This window comes from Oryctolagus cuniculus, chromosome 18 (genome assembly GCF_964237555.1).
Source record: "Oryctolagus cuniculus chromosome 18, mOryCun1.1, whole genome shotgun sequence".
Lineage (NCBI taxonomy): Eukaryota > Metazoa > Chordata > Mammalia > Lagomorpha > Leporidae > Oryctolagus > Oryctolagus cuniculus.
This window is the reverse complement of record NC_091449.1, coordinates 26,523,147-26,538,156: the sequence shown is the minus strand read 5'-3', so window position 1 is coordinate 26,538,156 and position 15,010 is coordinate 26,523,147.

Sequence of the window (15,010 nt, the reverse complement as noted above, 5' to 3'; positions counted from 1 at the left end):
GAACCCCGCTCCCACCATGGACAAGCACACCCTCCGTGGAAGAGCATGGGTCTGGGGGACCTCCAGGAACCAAGGCCTGTCCAGCTCCTGTGCTGGTGCCCACCACCAGGGGCTGGGCCCTGCCAGGCGAGGCAGGAGGGCTCCCCTTGCACTATGGGTCCCCAGCAGGCCCAGGGTGTGGCAGCCTGGCAAGGACTCTGCCCTGTCTCTTCTCTCTCCAGGTGCCAGGTGTACAGAGCTCTTTGTCCCGTCCTCAGTTCTCCCCATGGCAGAGAAAGCAGGCTTCTCTTAGGGGCTCTTAGTTGCAAGGACAGAAACCGCACCCAGACTGACAATAAGAGAGTTGATTGACTCATGAGGCTGCAAGCCTGGGGGTGTCCTTGCTTGAAACGTGACTCAGCCTGTGCTGCAGGCCAAGAATCAACAAGTGTCCACACAGCCCCGCTGAGACCAGCATTCACACGGCACCTTGTCTGGGCTCCCCAAGGACACGGCCCCGCCTGGCTGCTGTGACCACGCCCCATACCACAGCCCTGTTCACTCTGGCGTGGATTAGCTAAGTGATAGAGTAGAGGAAGCAGGGAGCCATTGGCTGGGCCGGGCCTGGCCCCAGGATGGTGCCGAGGGGTGCAGTGCCAGGGTGCAGCGACTGGCCGGCCTTGCCCAGCCAGCGTGCGCTGGGCCTGAGCTTGAGTGTCCGCCACCTGCCACCTGCCACACCAGGCTCCCTGGTGCCCCACTGTCCTTGGCCAGAGCCCCACCGTGACAGAGTGGGGTCACTGCTGGCCAGAAGAAGTGACCTGGGAGCTGGAAAAGCCTCCCCCAGCCACGGCACGGTGTCTGAAACCCCAGCATCAGGGCTTCATTCTCTGATCAGCTTGGCCTCCCCTCTGCCAGCTCTAAATGTGCACGTGTGGACCCTGGGGGAGTGTGTCAGAGTGCAGAGTCCTGGGAGCTGCTGCCACCAGCGCTTGGGGCAACAAGGCCAGCTGTGAGCTCGAAGTCACCCTTGGGGGCAGGCAGGAGCTTGGAGGGGAGGGGGGTCAGGTGCTTCCAAGAACCACTTGTTTACTCTGTTGGCCTCTCAGAGCCTCCTAGACTGGTCCAGGCTGGTTCTGCCTGGGCAGAGGGCACAGGGCTGGACAGGTCCAGGGGTGAGTGGCCGCTTCCCGAAGACTGACCTGGTGCCCTCTCCGAAACCCCGGCCAGCCAGCCCTTCCCCCTCACCCAGGCAATGGCGGGCAGGGAGTGCCAGTCCTGCCACTGGTCTCTTGTCCCAACCCCATTCCCCCAGAACCGCCCTGCTGGAAAGCTTCAGGGACGGATGGGCAGTGTTCATTTGGATGGGAGATGGGACTGGACTGCCTGCTGCCGAGAGAGATCAGAATAGAAGCAGGAGGGAGGCCCAGAGCGTGCAGTGAGCTCACCTCTACAGCTGCCTAGGACGGGGCGGGCCCAGGACCCCAGGCCGCAGGCAGCACAGGCTGGCGGGCAAGGGGTGCTCTGCCCTCATCCCAGCACCCAGGCTTGCTGCCACCCCGCAGGGTGGGACAGGGCCACTGCTTCCCTGAACAATGGGTGTGTGAGCCTGGCCAGCAACCTCTGCAGAGCCTCTGTTCAGACTCGCTCCTTGATGCTCGCGGTATCCCCTCCCCGGTGCTGCAGACACAGCCGAGAAGAAGAGGTGAGCTCTGACTCAAGGCTCCTGCAGCCCCGGAGCCTGGGGCAGCGCGCACTGAAAGGTGAGCACGAGAGCCATGCCACCTGGGGAGGTGGCGGCCCAGGCAGAGGGGACAGTGCACGCCAAGACTCAGCAAGAAAGGAGCCCACGTGGCCTGGAGCTCAGGGGTGGCTGGGGCCACTGCAGGCCTCAGCAGCCGGGCAGCAAGTCTGCTCTCTGCTCTCGGGAGCTTGCCCTGGGGCCTGGTGTTGCGATGCACAGGGTTAAGCTGGTATTCGTGACACTAGCATCCCATATCCGAGTGCTGGTTTGAGTCCCAGCTACTCTGCTTACCACCCAGCTCCCTGTTAATGCGCCTGGGAAGAAAGCAGAAGATGGCCCAAGTGCTTGGGCCCCTGCCACCCATATGGGAAACCCACAGGGAGTTCCTGTTTCCTGGCTTCAGCCTAGCTGTTGCAGGCATTTGGGGAGTGAACCAGTTAATGGAAGATCTGTCTGGCTGTCTCTGTCACTCTGCCTTTCAAATAAATAAATAAATCAGTCTTTTCAAGAAAGAGCTTGCCACTGTGCCGATGGCTGGGGCCATCGGGGAGAGCGGAGTTGGACTTGCACAGGGGCTGTGCTGTCTGCTCCTGGCGTCCCCGAGGGTGGACTGAGGCTTCCTCAGGGTCACATGCACCTGCGGTGTGGACCGGAAGCTGCTTAGCTGCCCTCCTTCCTGTCGTGCTGTGCTGCTGTGTTAAGCAGGCACCTGCCTCCTCTCAGCCTCTCAGATGACAGCAGAGGGTGCCAGGGAGCAGGATGACCACCACAGGCTGAGTGCTTGCCCCTGGCCACCGTGGGAGGCTCAGCCATGAGCACTGAACCACGGGATTGCTGGGGATCGGGACCTAAGGAAGGGAAGCATGAGTGGGAGGGGAAGGGGCCGCCCGGGGTGCCATCTCCAACGTCAACAGCTTTGTTGCCCTCCTGAGACCCTGTCATCAGCCTGGTGGGCGAGGGCCGCCCCCCCCCCAGGCTGTTAGATCATCCCTCCCACAGCAGGGACAGACGGCGGCCACAGCCAGGCCGCCCAGGGACCTGCAGCTATCTCACGCAGCTCCCTGCTGGGCGCCGTGTCAGCCCGCTGTGGTGGGGAAGGTCATCGGGCCTCAGACAGCTGCTCTTCCTCGGGGTCACGCAGCTGACCGTGGCTCTGACACACTTGGGCAGGTCAGGCCAGGCCCTGCTCACTGCAGAGGTCCCCTCTTCCCGGAGCTTGGGGCCTGGAGGGGCGCTGCAGGGCTGGGTCCAGGCCCTCACACTCCTGCACGGGCCTTGGTTTGCCAGGCCTGGCAAGGACGCGGGAACCAACAGTCCTGCAAGCCAAGTGTCCCCACCCACCCCTCCTTGAATCTCCTCCTGGCTGTGCATGGACTCCGTGTCCCTGTCCGGAGCTGAGCTTTCCTGGAAGCAGCCTCGGGTCCCTGGAGGACTCCAGGACAGGGAAAGGCCCTCAGGGCCAGGCCCACGCATTTGAGGGGCACTGGAGCACCCCCTGCCCTCACCTCAGCACGCCCTGCAGTGCCGGGAAGTGCGGTCAGCCGGGAGCATCCAGCATAGACGGCGCATTCTGGAACGGAGGTCAGGCCGCTGTATTCAGGAGTCAGCAGGGGTGTGCTGACTCTGGCCAGTGAAAGGCCTTTGCAAGGGGGTTGATCGAGGGGCCCCTCCTGCAGAATCTCAGATGCCAGATTTTCTTAAAGGCCCCCCAGCCTGAGTGCTGGTATCGTTCGGGTCTGCCAGAGGCCAGGGAGCCAGCACGGCTCCTGGGGACCCCAGGATTCTTGATCCTCCTTGATAATTGGGAGTGGGTGGGGTGCAGGTGCCGCTGGTTGCCGTGACCGTCCCTTACTGAGGCGGTTGGTGTGCTGGCCCCAGGGAGACAGCACCAGGTCACATGAAGCCGTCCTAAGACTATAGGAGGTGTGGCCGGAGCCCGAGAGAGGAAGGAGCTTTCAGAAGAAGAGCTAGGTACCGGCGCCGCGGCTCACTAGGCTAATCCTCCGCCTAGCGGCGCCGGCACACCGGGTTCTAGTCCCGGTCGGGGCGCCGGATTCTGTCCCGGTTGCCCCTCTTCCAGGCCAGCCCTCTGCTGTGGCCAGGGAGTGCAGTGGAGGATGGCCCAAGTGCTTGGGCCCTGCACCCCATGGGAGACCAGGAAAAGCACCTGGCTCCTGGCTCCTGCCATCGGATCAGCGCGGTGCGCCGGCCGCAGCGCGCCGGCCGCGGCGGCCATTGGAGGGTGAACCAATGGCAAAAGGAAGACCTTTCTCTCTCTCTCTCTCACTGTCCACTCTGCCTGTCAAAAAAAAAAAAAAAAAAAAAAAAAAAAGAAAGAAAAGAAAAAAAGAAGAAGAGCTAGGAGGGCTTCCTGTTTGCCTGCACCTCAGAGGATCATGGTCTCCACAAGGACTAGGGACTCTGTATTTGTGTTAACTGTCCGGCCCTGTTCTTGGCACCAAGTGTTTGTGTAGGAAATGGGGCAGGGGGATGATGAAACAGCACATGAGCTTCACCTCTGGAGCTGAGGTGAGTTTTGTTTTATTTATTTTTTTTTTGACTTGCAGAGTTAGACAGTGAGAGAGACAGATAGAAAGGTCTTCCTTCCGTTGGTTCACCCCCCAAATGGCTGCTACAGCCAGCGTGCTGCGCCAATCCAAAGCCAGGAGCCAGGTGCCTCCTCCATGCAGGTGCAGGGCCCAAGGTCCTGGGCCATCCTCCACTGCCTTCCTGGGCCACAGCAGAGAGCTGGACCGGAAGAGGAGCAGCCAGGACAGAATCCGGCGCCCCAACCAGGACTAGAACGGACGGTACCGGCGGAGGATTAGCTCAGTGAGCTGCAGCACTTTCTACAGAAATGAGGCCAATGGGAGGGCTTGAACCTGGGTTTGGGGACCAGCCTCGCCCCAGAACACTGAGTGTGAGTTGCCCTCCTAGGCACAGGCAGGAAGTACCCCTGTAACCCGGCCTAGGCACAGCTCTCTGGAGAAATGGCATCTGATCTGTTTGTAGGCCAAGGCCCAAGGGCTACCCCAGGGATACTAGCCAGGTTAGCAGCAGCTGATTTATATATATATATATATATATATATATATATATATATATATATAAAAGGCAGAGTCACAGAGAGAGAGAGAGAGAAGTCTTCCATCCACTGGTTCACTCCCCAAATGATCACAAGAGCCACAGCTGAGCTGATTGGAAGCCAGGAGCCAGGAGCTTCCTCTGGGTCACCATGCAGGTGCAGGGGCCCAAGGACTTGGGCCATCTTCTACTGCTTTCCCAGGCCATAGCAGAGGGCTGGATCGGAAGCGGAACAGCCGAGACCCGCACCGGCACCGGTATGGGATGCCAGCACTGCAGGCAGCGGCTTTACCTGCTACGCCACAGTGCCAGCCCCACAGCAGGTGATTTTTGCTGGATCTGGCCTCTGTCTTGCCCCAGCGTGATCTTTGAACGTAGCCAGCAGGGGCCACAGCAGGCAGACATATCCATCAGGGTAGGATTTAGGCACGGGAACAGGGCAGAGGTCGCTTCTCAGAGCTGGTGTTTCAGAGAAGGCTTATCTGGTCACCTTGTGCTCAGAGCGGGCCACAAACAAGAACCAGCCTGAGTCAGGAGTCTGGAACTTGCGGTGTGGGAAGACGCCTGCGGCGTGAGTATCCTGGACGCTCCCCTAACCCCTGTTTCTCAGGCAGTGGTGTCTTCCCGGAACTCAACCTTCCCCCTCTCTACTTGAAACCAGTAAACACAGCTTTCCCCTGAGCAACTGCTGCGGGAGGCCAATGACTCAGCGACACAGGGACCCACAGGGGACGGGCAGGGTGCGATGGCCTGGGGAGATGGGGGGGCTGACCCCATTCTCAGTCAGGATCCCAAGTCTCTCAGGCTACCTGCGCAAACCAAGGCAGCCACTTCCGCTGACCCCGGCCAGCAGGAAGTGACCCTCCTGTGGGCTGTGGACGGGGCGTGGGAGAGGTTGTCTCCAAGTGTGGGACTTTCACACCCGCAGCCAGCAAAGCCTGCCTGCTGCATCCGGGCCCCTCCACACCCTCCACACGTGTGCTCTGCCAAAGCAGACCTAGTGAAACCTGTGCCTAAGAGAAGAACCAGGGGACAGACAGATCCGACAGATCCCACTTCTGCTTGCCAATCTGCACCCCTGCCCGTGGACCCAGCACATGTGCCACCTCCACTCTGCAGCCTTCTTGGACTGCCCAGGGCGGTGTGGCCAACCCAACTGTGCTCCACAGCTCCCGCAGCCCCGGCTTGGCTTTCCTGCCCTCTGTCCCCTGTGGCCTGGCCTCGCGGCCTGAGCTGTCCAGGAGCAGGCGCGTTTCTCATTCCTCAGTGTGCGCCCTCAGACCTGTCCTGGGAGGTGGCACCGTGACCTTCTCAGCTCCTGGGGCACATGGGGAAGATGTCACAAACACGGAAAGTCCACATCCGAAACCACGCCATCCGGGGCCAGCATTGTGGCACAATGGGTTAAACTCCTGCCTGCGAAGCTGGAATCCCATGTGGGTGCAGGTTGGTGCCTGGCCGCTCCACTTGGGAGCCAGCTCCCTGCTAGTGGCCTGGGAAGAGCAGTGGAAAATGGCCCAAGTGCTTGGACTCCTGCCACCCTCATGGGAGACCCAGATGAAGCTCCTGGCTCCTGGCTTCAGCCTGACCCAGCGCTGGGCACATGGGCCAGCTGGAAAGTGAACCAGCAGATGGGAGATTCTCTCTCTCTCTCTCTGTAACTCTGACTTTCAAAATAAATCTTTGACAAAACAAAAGGACCAAACCGTGCCGCTGGCCTTGCCCGTCCTGCTGGTCCTGCCTCTGTGACACATGCTGCTGGGCCTTCCCGAGACCTTTCCCTTGCTCTCTGCCCTCTCCCACGCCCCTGCAGGTGCCCCAGGCCCACAGCTGAGGCACGCCGTGGGGAGTGGTTCATGGAAGGCCGCGGAGGTGGGCAAGGGCCCGCTGTGCAGGTCGCCGCCGTGCAGGTTCCTACTGCAGCGGAGTGGGAGTGCGAGGCACACCAGGCTACCTCCCTTCTCAAGGCCTCCACTGCCTCGGATCAGAATAGAAACAGAAGGGAGGCACAGAGTGCGTGCAGAGAGCTCACCCCAGGCTGGGCGCGAGGCCCCAGGGGAGGCTCTTCAGGCCTCCTCCCCGTTCCCTTCCTTGTTAAGGCTGGGGAGCCGAGGCCCCAGAGAGTGGACACGCCCCTGACACTTGGTCAGGGTCAGGGCAGGATGAGTAACCGTGACCACACCAGAGGCCTCCCGAGCCCCTCCCCGCCTCTGATCGCCTGCTGGCTCCCCTTGACCTCCTGGAGTCCAGCTGTGACCAGAATGTTCCAGCGCTCAAAACAGGCCTGTGGGTGGAGGGGAGAAGAGCCAGGCATTTCTGGGCAAAGACAAGGGGAAATTTCCGTCCTTGGAGCATCAGCTTGGGGGTCCTGCCAGTCGCTCCGACCCCAAAGAACAGGCTTTCTGGAGAACGGCTCCTGCCCACTGCAGCTCCCCAGCCGGGAGGGACTGGAGCCTGAGGCTGCCCCCCACCCCCTGCCCCAGGGGCACCACTGTTCACAGCGCAGCTGGGTTCCACGTGACTCCTCGATTGCCCTCAGCAGTCCCAGGGGTCCAGGATTCTGCAACAGGAATTTGGAAACCATGCAGTGTACAAATCACCACCATCCCAAATCCTCCTTCCCTTGGACCCCACACAGCGAGCAAGCCCGGGAGGACCTTCAGCCCCACCTCGGGAAATAGAGGCCTGTGAGCCTGCCTGGCACCACCCGATTCCTGAGAATCTCCTTCCCCAGGGCCAGCGCTGGCGTTGGTCCAGAGAGAGCAAGGGACGAAGCAGGCTTGCTCGTAGCGAGGGAGGTTTGGCAAAGGCAGGGACCCTGGGCTTCTGACCAGACCCATTCTGGGGGCTGAGCGGCGCAGCTCAGCTGAGCCCCAGGACAGGCTCAGGCTCCCCATGCCCTCTCCATTAGCACCCCGGCTGTTCCCTCACCTTCACACACTGGTGCGCTCACAGCTCCTGCCCCGCTGCTGCGGGAGAGCATCCACAGGTGGGCTGTGCCTGTGGCTCCCCCTGCGCAGCCTCCTCTCAGCCACGCGATTTCGTACAGCTCAGTTCTAGCAATGGGCATGGGGTGCAGATCTGGACAAGCACACATCTGTCCCCTGACCGTGGTTAATAGCCTCTCCCAGCTGTGCAGGAGGAAGAGCGGTCCCTGTGGTCCCCGGTGAGTCACCGTCCAGCTCTCTCTCAGAAGATTCTAGGGAAAGGAATCCGGTGCACGTGCTTTGGGGTCCTGATTTACCCCTGCACAAGCCTGATGGCTGGCAAGCAGACGCAATCTGGGGAACGGTATGCATTTCTGTTCAGCTGGGGCTGGAGAGAAATCCACCCAGAAATGAACAGCTCCAAAACCTGAAAGCCGTGGGGCCAGCGCTGTGGTGTAGAGGGTGAAGCTGTCACCTGCAGTGCTGCATCCCATATGGGCGCTGGTTCAGGTCCCGGCTGCTCCGCTTCCAATCCAGCTCTCTGCTATGGCCTGGGAGAGCAGTAGAAGATGGCCTATGTCCTTGGGCCCCTGCACCTGCATGGGAGACCCAGAGGAAGCTCCTGGCTCCTGGCTTCGGATTGGCCCAGCTCCAGCCTTTGTAGGCATTTGGGGAGTGAACCAGTGGATGGAAGACATCTCTCTCTCTTTCTCTGTAAATCAGCCTTTCAAAAACATAAATAAATCTTTAACAAAAATGAAAGCAGAACATTGGGAGGCACAGAGGATATAGCTCTTATTCCCTTTATTCAAGTCAAAAACTGTGGCCTGTGGCACAAGTCAGAAACCTGGTGCTCAGGGTGCCTTGGGAGGCACATGGGGTAGGTGCAAAGCTGACTGGACAAAGGCTGCAGGCCCTTCTGCAGGAGGGAGCACAGGGGCTCAGAAGGACCGAGGGCTTCCAGGATTCGCTTTGCGTACAAGCATCCGCGTCCTCCCCATCAGGGCCAAGCCCTTGTGCGTATTGATCAGCTTTCCAAAGGTCAAGGAGTAAGCAGTTAGGAAATCAATAAGTCTTCCAAGACACATGGCTGGGGAGGCAGCCACCACCTGGGCCATCCTCCCATGGGACTCCTTGTTTTCTTTTTCTCTCTCCTTTGGATTGAGGTGCAGCCTGCCTCCAGTGCAGTGCGCAAATCTAGCGTGCAGCTTGGTGAGACTGACACAGCGACAAGTGAGTGCCACCCACAGCCGCAGTGCTCTGGAAGGCTCCCTCTACCCCGCCCAGAGCTATCTGCCTTCAAGGAACAACTACTTGTTGTTCTGATCTCTATCCTGAGATTTTTTCTGGTTTTCTTTTTAAAACCTTTGTATGCAGGTATTTATACAGTTCATGGGAAAATGGATTTAGAAGAAGTTGAGGGGCCAGCACTGTGGCACAGTGGGCTAAGCCGCTGCTTGCAGTGCTAGCATTCCATATCAAAATGCTGATTCGAGTCCTGGCTGCTACACTCCCTACCCAGCTTCCTGTTCACACACACGGGGAGGCAGTGGATGAGGGCCCAAACCCTTAGGACCCTGCCACCCACTTGTGAGACCCTGAAGGAGTTCCCAGTTCCTGGCTTCAGCCTGGCTCAGCCCTGGACACTGCAGTCATCTGGAGATGGATGGAAGATCTCGCTCTGTCTCCCTCTATCTGTCATTCTACCTTTCAAATGAAAATAAATATTGAAAATGTCTGCTTTGCCACAAAAGAACTTTGAAATCAATGCATAGTTTTTTTTTTTTCATAATATGCATTTTCCATGAACTTTTTGAAGACCCCTGGTATAAATGACGTCCCACTGTAGCTATTGTTTTGCTCTGCCCTCCTTTGCTGGACGTTGCGTCTGCGAGACTCCTCCCCGCTCTTGTGGGCACGGGTTCTTTACCAGCTTGCACTGCGCTATTCTGTGATAGGAACCCTCTGCAAGTTCTCATCCATTCCACCATGGAGGGACATTTGGGTCGTTCCCACTTTGAGTTTATTTTGCACACATTCCTGCAGACGTCTCTACTGGACCTAAACACTCATCTCTGCTAACCAGAAGTGGAATCACTGGACGTGGAGCATATCGACGTTGGGCTTCGGTGGGTGCAGAGCTTGTGCGAGTGCACACTACCCGGCAGTGTGGAGTTCCAGTTGCTCCACTTCCTCACTGACACTTGGCTTCATCGGTCCTTTTCACCGTGATCACCCAGCCGGTTAGGGAATGCGGCTCTCAGGTGCTGTCCTGTAACCAGAGCTGTTCCTGCAGCTCACGGGCAGGAGGGTGCCTGGGCCTGAGATGGTTCCCAGGCCAGGCCTGGTTCCAAAGAGACAGCTCTGTGGGACGCATGGGTTAGCACTGATGCAGAATGAAAAAACTGCTGACTTTATATTTATCTTATATTCTATAGAATAAATTTTATATTATATAAATATATTAAAATATATTGCATATATAATAATTTTTATAATATATAATATAATATATTTTTCATTATATTTTATTTATTTATTCATCCAGCAAATATTACATTATTTACATTATCCATTTGGCATGCACTGGGGAGAACACCATGAACAAAACAGACAAAAAACACTCCCCTTCTGGAAGAATTAAGGAGGCAGACAATAAATATAAAAGTATGCTATTAAAGAAGCCCACAGGGCCAGTGTTGTGGCATAATAGGCTAAGCCTCCACCTGCGGTGCCAGCATCCCATGTGGGCCCCGGTTCCTGTCCCGCCTGCCCCTCTTCCGATCCTGCTCCCTATTGATGCATCTGGGAAAGCAGCAGAGGGCGGCCCAAGTGCTTGGGCCCCTGCACCCATGTGGGAGACCCAGCAGGAACTCCTGGCTCCTGGCTTTGGCCTGGCCCAGGCCTCACCGTTGTCGCAGCCGCTCGGGGAGTGAACCAGTGGATCAAAGATGTCTCTCTCTCCTTCTCTCTCTGTATTTCTGCATTTAAATAAATAAATCTTTAAAAACAGAAAAAGTCCAGGCAATTTCACCCCACAACATGGCACTCTGGTTTGCTGATTTTTTTAATTAAACGCACTTGGAGAGCAGCCGATCCTGGAGGGGCCCTCACGGTGACAGCCTCTTAGCTGCCTGAAGACCCACCAGAGAAGACAGCAATTACCCCTCTCCTGAGTTTTGATTAACTGGACACCTGTCTGCAGGGAGGACAGCAGATGTCAGCACAGCTGGACAATGTCACGATTGGACAGTTCCGTCTATTTTTTAAGATTTTTTTATTTGGAAGGCAGAGTTACAGGGAGAAAGAGAGGGAGAGAGAGAGAGATCTCCCATCCATTGGTTCACTTCCTAAAAGGCCACAACAGTTGGGCCAGGCCGAAACCAGGAGTGTGGAGCTCCATCTGGGGGAAGAAGCAACAGAGGAGGGAGCAGGTGCAGCCAATGAGGCAAGGGGAGGCCCAGCAAAGGGGGAGCCACCGGCTGTGCCCAATCTGTCCATGGTCAAGTAGAGCTGACCCTGGGTGTGGCCGCAGGGAGGACAGGGGTGGCCTTGGTAAGAGGTCCACGGGTGGTAGGAGCAGGGCTGGAGGGGTTGGGAAACAGAAGGCAAGCTGACCAGAGCGAGACTGGAAAACTCACTGGAGAAACCCACTGTGAGGGAGCAGCTGGAGGGCAAAGGCATTTGTTTCTCTTGTATTTGTTTATTTGAAAGTCAGAGTTACACAGAGAGAGGAGAGGCAGAGGCAGAGAGAGAGAGAGAGAGAGAGAGAGAGAGAGGTCTTCTATCCGCTGGTTCACTCTCCAGTTGGCTGCATTGGTCAGAGCTGCGCCGATCTGAAGCCAGGAGCCAGGAGCCAGGAGCTTCTTTTGGGTCTCCCACCCAGGTGCAGGGGCCCAAGGACTTGGGCCATCTTCTACTGCTTTCCCAGGCCATAGCAGAGAGCTGGATCAGAAGTGGAGCAGCCGAGACTGGAACCAGTGCCCATATAGGATTTGGGCACTGCAGCAACAGCACCGGCCCTTATGCAAGTTTTTTAGACAAAGGTACTTGAAAGATTTTGTGCAAAAGTGGAGTGAAAAGGTAAGTTTATTTTAGTGCAAACGATTCTGAGGTCCGTGCACAGATTTTTCCCAGCACACATTCCCGGTAAGCGTTTGGAATCCACGCACCTGTTCTGGGTTCTAGGCCCTTGTCAGATGCATCCTCTGCAGTTACTGTATTCTAGCCATGGCTTGTCTTTCACTTTCTTACTAGTGCCAGAACACAAACGTTTTTAATTTTGATGAAGTCCCATATGCTTACTTCATCCTTTGTCACTTGTGTTTTTTTTAAAGAGCAAGGTCAGTTTATAGAAACGGGAGGAGAGACGGGCTCTGTGGGTGCAGAAGTGGGCAGTGGGTATTCTCTTCTGACCTGTGAAGCAGGAAACAGGCCACCACCTGAGAGGGGACAAAGAGGAAGGTGTGGAGCCCCAGGAGAGACGAGGTTAGAGGGAGAGGCACTGGACTGGGCAGCTCTTGTAGCCCTGCTTTCTTAAGGTAGCCAAGCAGGCTACGTGGGGAGAAGTACCAATGAAAACAGGAAGAAACGAGGATTGTTAAAGAAAATGGACTTTCTTACACTGGGGTGAGGACATAACCCCAAAAGCAGAGCGGCCATCACACCTGAAGTCCCTGTGCTTGCTCAGCAGCCTGGCAGGTGGGTTCAGCCCACTCCCGGGGGCAGCTCAGGGGAATCCCCCTGCCCTGCACCGAGGGGCCGTGAGGTCCAATAACGCTGTGCTGAGAAGGTCCTGGGAGGATTTTTGGAAACTCCGCATCCAGAAAAATTGCTCACCCAGTTTCCCAGAAGAGGGAGGAGGGGAGAACAGGAACCCCCGCCCAGGTCCATAAAAACCAAAGTGTGAGTGCAGACTGGGCTCAGTTCTCTCCAGAGACGCCCGCCTGGACTAGCAGGAGAACTCTCTCCATTGCTTCCCTTCATTAGCCCACTGCTCTCTGTCTCAGGTCTGGATTCCTTCCTGCATGAAGACAAGAACCTGCAGTTAACAGTTTGAGTGCACTGATGGCAGACTGAAAGTGAGGCCAGCCGTGGGCATTTGGCCTAGCGGTCGGGATTCCTGTATCTCACACTGGAAGGTCTGGGTTTGAGCCCTGGCTCCACTCCCGATTCCAGCTTCCGGTTAATGTGACCCTGGGAGATGGCAGGTGATGGTTCAAGTACTTGATTTCCTACCGCCCATGTTTGGAGACCAGGATTCAGTTCTCAGCCCCCAACTTGGCCAAGCCCTGGCTATTGCACGCATCTCCGAAGTAAACCAGTGGATGGTGTCTCTCTGTCTGTCTGTCTGTCTGCCTCCCCCCTCCCCCTGTCTCTTAAACAGAAGGACGAAAGGAAGAAGCAGGGAGAGAGGCCAGGTGATGCAAGCAGGTGTCTTTCCTTAGTGACCCCCAGCTTGGCAGGTGCAGTGGGAGGGAGGGGACTCTGGCAGGGGCAAGGCTGGATCTCAGAGGCTGCAGCAAGACACTCTCTCCCTGGAGATGTGCAGGCCCACCCAGGAAGGAGGGCTTCACTTCCCAGCTCGACTTGACCCCTCCAGGCAGAGGAAAATGCCCTTGCCCCTAAATCTGATTAGCTCAGGCTGCCATAACGGAATACCACGCACTGTGTGTCTTAAGCTGCAGAAAATTGATTTTCTCACCATTCAAGAGACTGAGTGCCCACAATTGAGGTGTCAGCATGGTGAGGTTTGAGCAGCAGCCACCTCCTGCTCCTCATGGAGTCCTCATGTCCAGGAGGGAGCAAGCAAGCTGCCCAGCACCTCCTATCGTAAGGACCCCAGTCCCATGAGGAGGGCCCCATGAGACCTAACGCTCTCCCTCAGTCCCATCTCCAGCCGCAGTCACGTGAGAGGTTACAGTGTCAAGCCGGGAGCCACAACCCAGCCCCTAGCACCTCCCAACAGACAACAGAGACAGAGGAAGTTCCTGCCCCTTACAGGAAGCCGCTGTCTCCTTGACCGCCCAGGTGGGAAATATGGCAGCTGCAGGCCACATGTGGCTTGACACCTAGCTCGTCAGAACTGAAACGTGCTGTTCTCGTTAAATATGCAGCATATTCAAAGGCTTCCTGTGAAAATGTCTCATTAGTAATCTCACGTTGATTGCATGCACAGATGATAGCATATGGGGTTAAATAAAGTATATTGTTCAGCTAATTCCACCTGTTGGCTCTCACTTCTGAGAAAGGTGGTTATCAGAACATTCAAATGGCAGATGGGGCTCCTGTGTGCACTTCTATTGCATTTCCATTGGGTAGTGCCGCCGTGAGAGAGGGCCCCACGCCCTTGCACCTCCAATGCGCACAGGCACAAGGAACCCGGGCTGTGCTTTGGGACTTAATGGGATGTGGGCAGCACCAGGCTGTGGCTGCTCTCAAGTCATGGTGGCCTTGAATGTCCCTGGGAGGCAGACCCAGAAGTTGGAAGTGTGTGTCCAGCTCTCCAAAAGTCTGGCAAAGCTGGTTTCTGTGTGGTTTAGGAACGCATAAACAAGTTACATTTTTTAAAATATTTTTAATTCATTTATTCGAAAGGTAGAGTTTCAGAGAGGAAGAGACAGAGAAAATCTTCCATCTGCCGGTTCACTCTCCAAGTAGCCCCAGTGGCTGGGGCTGGGATGGGCCAAAGCCAAGAGCCTAGAACTCCATCTGGGTCTCCCATGTGGGTGGCAGGGGCCCAAGTACCTGAGCCATCCTCCACTGCTCTCCGAGGTGTGTTAGCAGGGAGCTGGATCCGAAGCAGAGCAGCCGGGACTTAACCAGCGCTCATATGGGATGCCAGAGGGGCAGGCAGTGGCCTAACCTGCTGTGCCACAACGCCAACCCCATGACTCGCATTTTAGACCTCAGAGCCCCCTCAGCACGAGATGTCCACGCTTTGCACTCTGCCCCCTGCGAGCCACAGTGTCCCAGGCTGGCAGTGCCCAGGGCCACCAGCACCACTGTGTTCCTCCTGTTGCTCCCAGGCACACAGGTGTGACTGTGTGGCCGGCCGCGCCACTCCAGGCACCTGCCCACTCCCCGTTTTTGCCGTGGCTCCCGTGTCCCACCACTGCCCACAGTCGCAGTAACAGCGCCCCTGCCGGCCAGCTCTGGCACTGGCTCCCTTTCTTCCTGCTATTGCAAACAGCAGCGCTCTTGGTAACTTTGCTTCTTGTCCACTGCAGTTATTTTCTTGGGATGCTTTTCCAGACGTGACATTGATTGGCTGAAA